A 5000-nucleotide genomic window follows, 5' to 3' on the forward strand; every position below is an offset into this window, starting at 1 on the left:
CGGGGACTTAGACCGACGGCAAACCGGTCGTGACCCGCGCCGGTCGCTAGTGCGCTGAGACGGTGCGCGAGCCGACTCGGCAACGGCGCCTTAAGCGTCCGCGAACCGAGACGGCGCGCCCCCGCACCCAACTGAAAGCGAGCCGGCGACCTGACGGCCCTCCCGTTTGCCTCTCAACGGTTTCACGTACTCTTGAACTCTCTCTTCAAAGTGCTTTTCAACTTTCCCTCACGGTACTTGTCCGCTATCGGTCTCGCGACCGTATTTAGTCTTAGGTGGAGTTTACCACCCGCTTTGGGCTGCATTCCCAAACAACCCGACTCCGAGAAGACCCGAAGCGGCCAAGGCAAGCGCCCCTATGGGCCTAACACCCGCCGTGGGACGAGGCCTCGATCAGAAGGACACCGGCGCTCGCCGTCAGCCGCACTGGGACTTCCGTACGTCACAACTCGGCGCGCTCGAAAAGCGCGCAGATTCGACGCTGGACTCTTCCCGGTTCACTCGCCGTTACTCAGGGAATCCCTGTTGGTTTCTTTTCCTCCGCTTAATAATATGCTTAAATTCAGCGGGTGCTCTCGCCTGAACTCAGGTCGTATGTGTCAAGCGGGCCGCTTCTTACACGGCCCGCTGGCATCGCAAGTCGTCGCCGCCGGCGCCGACCGAGCGCGTACCGTCGCCGCCTTGGCCCACGGTCGGTCTTGATCTCGTGACCGGACCGACCGACCTGGACCCGCCCCTCGAACGTAGTTGAACACGTCGAGGGGCCGGCGGTGTACGGGACACGCGGTCGCGCCGAGAAAGCTCGGCGACCGCTTCAACTTGGGGCGACGCCCGGCCGTCTTTGCAGAGGCCAGGCGATGGCCCTCGGGTGAGGACGAACGCGACCCTGAGGCAGACGCGGTCCCGGGATTGACCCGAGACCGCAATTCGCGTTCAGAAGGTCGACGTTCAATGTGTTCTGCAATTCACATTACTTCTCGCACTTGGCTGCGTCCTTCATCGACTCGCGAGCCGAGTGATCCACCGTTAAGAGTCGTCCTCGACGTTTCGCCCGGCGCCGAAGCGCGCGGACGTCACACTGTGGGATCGACCACAAAACCACCACCGACAACAACTGCACAAAAACACCAACAAACGGCGCCGAGCGACCGCCGGGCTGGGCCGGCGGCACATCGAGCGCGGTGCCCAGAAGCCACCATCGCACTCGGCTGCCTTGCTATGCCAACGTGTTACGCGTGTCGCACGGGGCGGAACCCCGATTGACGGCCGCCCTCTCGGCGGCACTCAAAGACAATTCAGTGCGCGGTCGGCCGGGGCCTACCACCACCTTCGGTAATGATCCTTCCGCAGGTTCACCTACGGAAACCTTGTTACGACTTTTACTTCCTCTAAATGATCAAGTTTGATCGTCTTCTCGACACGCCGACGCGGCCGTTGCCAGCCGCGACGGGGCCGATCCAAGGATCTCACTAAACCATTCAATCGGTAGTAGCGACGGGCGGTGTGTACAAAGGGCAGGGACGTAATCAACGCAAGTTGATGACTTGCGCTTACTGGGAATTCCTCGTTCAAGGGAAACAATTGCAAGTCCCTATCCCAATCACGAATGAGGTTCAACGGGTTACCCGGACCTTTCGGCCTAGGTTAGACACTCGCTGCTTCACTCAGTGTAGCGCGCGTGCGGCCCCGGACATCTAAGGGCATCACAGACCTGTTATTGCTCAATCTCGTGTGGCTAAACGCCACTAGTCCCTCTAAGAAGTTAGACGCCGACCGAGAAGGTCGCGTAACTATTTAGCATGCCAGAGTCTCGTTCGTTATCGGAATTAACCAGACAAATCGCTCCACCAACTAAGAACGGCCATGCACCACCACCCACAGAATCAAGAAAGAGCTCTCAATCTGTCAATCCTACCTGTGTCCGGGCCGGGTGAGTTTCCCCGCGTTGAGTCAAATTAAGCCGCAGGCTCCACTCCTGGTGGTGCCCTTCCGTCAATTCCTTTAAGTTTCAGCTTTGCAACCATACTTCCCCCGGAACCCAAAGACTTTGGTTTCCCGGAAGCTGCCGGAAAGGTCGTCATGGTAACGCCTCCCGATCGCTAGTTGGCATCGTTTATAGTCAGAACTAGGACGGTATCTGATCGTCTTCGAACCTCTGACTTTCGCTCTTGATTAAAGAAAACATTCTTGGCGAATGCTTTCGCAGTAGTTCGTCTTCCGCCGATCCAAGAATTTCACCTCTAACGGCAGAGTACGGACGCCCCCGTCTGTCCCTCTTAATCATTACCTCGTGCTCCGAAAACCAACAAAATAGAACCGAGGTCCTATTCCATTATTCCATGCAACACTATGCAGGCGAACAGCCTGCTTTGAACACTCTAATTTTTTCAAAGTAAACTTATCGGCCACCGCCGACACTCAGTCAAGAGCACCGACGGAGAACCGAAGGTGAGGCGAACGCAACCAGTGACACGCCTTGCGACGGACCGGCGGCGCTCGCCCAAAATCCAACTACGAGCTTTTCAACCGCAACAACTTTAGCATACACTGTTGGAGCTGGAATTACCGCGGCTGCTGGCACCAGACTTGCCCTCCAATGGATACTCGTTAAGAGTTTTAGGATGTACTCATTCCAATTACAGGGCCTCGTTAGAGTCCTGTATTGTTATTTTTCGTCACTACCTCCCCGTGTCGGGAATGGGTAATTTGCGCGCCTGCTGCCTTCCTTGGATGTGGTAGCCGTTTCTCAGGCTCCCTCTCCGGAATCGAACCCTGATTCCCCGTTACCCGTTATCACAAAGGTAGGCACGTAGCGTACCTTCGACAGTTGATAGGGCAGACACTTGAATGATACGTCGTCGGTGCAGAGACCGTACGATCCGCGTGGTTATCCAGAGTCATCAAACGTCACAGGACGAACCCGGTCGGTTTTGATCTGATAAAAGCGCGCCTCCCGAAGTCGGCGCTTAATGCATGTATTAGCTCTAGAATTACCACAGTTATCCACTTCGCTTACGAGACCAAATAAACCAAGACTGATTTAATGAGCCATTCGCAGTTTCGCTTTACGAGAACTCGTACTTGCACCTGCATGGCTTAATCTTTGAGACAAGCATATCACTACTGGCAGGATCAACCAGATAGCTGCGACAGCTGCGCTCGGCCCTTGCTGGGCCGCCCGGCGCGTGCTCGTCGCATTCGTTTAAGACCGAGGCGATCGCCTGCGGCCGTACTCAGCTTCGACAGTCGCTGGCCGCGACGTCCACGCTCTCGCCGGCAGTGCCAGGCGGAGCGATTTGCGTTTTTTCTTTGCTCGCCCTCTCTCGGGCTCGATCCATTCAGTTTCGCACAAACAAGAGCTCTGCCGGCCGCCTGCAGCGTGCCTAAAACCCGGGCATAACATTGCGACCGTTCTGCTAGGCCGACAAGCGCTCAAGCCAGACGCTCGATCGAACGCCCCCTACATATTAGTCGAGACAACGGCTCGCTCATTAGCATCGCGTTTGTACTTTAACTTTTTTTGGCTCGGCTTCTTTCGACGCCGATGCCGGCGACGCAGCACTCTCTCGCCCGCCAGCCACCGAGAAAAGGGTGCGCTCCGACCGGCCCCGCACCGCTCTTTCTTGGCTCATTCGAAATTACTGTCTTTCGCTCTGACATGCCTTACCTAGGGTTAGGTTAGTATGCTTGCACGTTTGTACTTTAACTTTTTTCGGCTCGGCTTCTTTCGACGCCGATGCCGGCGACGCAGCACTCTCTCGCCCGCCAGCCACCGAGAAAAGGGTGCGCTCCGACCGGCCCCGCACCGCTCTTTCTTGGCTCATTCGAAATTACTGTCTTTCGCTCTGACATGCCTTACCTAGGGTTAGGTTAGTATGCTTGCACGTTTGTACTTTAACTTTTTTCGGCTCGGCTTCTTTCGACGCCGATGCCGGCGACGCAGCACTCTCTCGCCCGCCAGCCACCGAGAAAAGGGTGCGCTCCGACCGGCCCCGCACCGCTCTTTCTTGGCTCATTCGAAATTACTGTCTTTCGCTCTGACATGCCTTACCTAGGGTTAGGTTAGTATGCTTGCACGTTTGTACTTTAACTTTTTTCGGCTCGGCTTCTTTCGACGCCGATGCCGGCGACGCAGCACTCTCTCGCCCGCCAGCCACCGAGAAAAGGGTGCGCTCCGACCGGCCCCGCACCGCTCTTTCTTGGCTCATTCGAAATTACTGTCTTTCGCTCTGACATGCCTTACCTAGGGTTAGGTTAGTATGCTTGCACGTTTGTACTTTAACTTTTTTCGGCTCGGCTTCTTTCGACGCCGATGCCGGCGACGCAGCACTCTCTCGCCCGCAAGCCACCGAGAAAAGGGTGCGCTCCGACCGGCCCCGCACCGCTCTTTCTTGGCTCATTCGAAATTACTGTCTTTCGCTCTGACATGCCTTACCTAGGGTTAGGTTAGTATGCTTGCACGTTTGTACTTTAACTTTTTTCGGCTCGGCTTCTTTCGACGCCGATGCCGGCGACGCATCACTCTCTCGCCCGCCAGCCACCGAGAAAAGGGTGCGCTCCGACCGGCCCCGCACCGCTCTTTCTTGGCTCATTCGAAAATACTGTCTTTCGCTCTGACATGCCTTACCTAGGGTTAGGTTAGTATGCTTGCACGTTTGTACTTTAACTTTTTTCGGCTCGGCTTCTTTCGACGCCGATGCCGGCGACGCAGCACTCTCTCGCCCGCCAGCCACCGAGAAAAGGGTGCGCTCCGACCGGCCCCGCACCGCTCTTTCTTGGCTCATTCGAAATTACTGTCTTTCGCTCTGACATGCCTTACCTAGGGTTAGGTTAGTATGCTTGCACGTTTGTACTTTAACTTTTTTCGGCTCGGCTTCTTTCGACGCCGATGCCGGCGACGCAGCACTCTCTCGCCCGCCAGCCACCGAGAAAAGGGTGCGCTCCGACCGGCCCCGCACCGCTCTTTCTTGGCTCATTCGAAATTACTGTCTTTCGCTCTG

At 56.4% G+C, this 5000-nt stretch overlaps 2 non-coding genes and 1 pseudogene across 2 annotated transcripts; all 3 read right to left on the reverse strand.

The window, feature by feature from the left end:
• LOC144419607 (large subunit ribosomal RNA) overlaps positions 1 to 593 on the reverse strand; it is a 3694-nt pseudogene extending 3101 nt beyond the window's left edge.
• A 288-nt stretch (positions 594 to 881) lies between these two features.
• On the reverse strand, positions 882 to 1035 carry LOC144419584 (5.8S ribosomal RNA). The gene has a single exon (XR_013474143.1). It is a non-coding gene; the product is annotated as a 5.8S ribosomal RNA (ribosomal RNA).
• Positions 1036 to 1333: 298 nt separating this feature from the next.
• On the reverse strand, positions 1334 to 3143 carry LOC144419593 (small subunit ribosomal RNA). The gene has a single exon (XR_013474152.1). It is a non-coding gene; the product is annotated as a small subunit ribosomal RNA (ribosomal RNA).
• Between the last annotated feature and the right edge of the window lie 1857 nt (positions 3144 to 5000).

The sequence above is a fragment of the Styela clava genome, unplaced genomic scaffold, assembly GCF_964204865.1.
Source record: "Styela clava unplaced genomic scaffold, kaStyClav1.hap1.2 HAP1_SCAFFOLD_34, whole genome shotgun sequence".
In the NCBI taxonomy this organism is placed as follows: Eukaryota; Metazoa; Chordata; class Ascidiacea; order Stolidobranchia; family Styelidae; genus Styela; species Styela clava.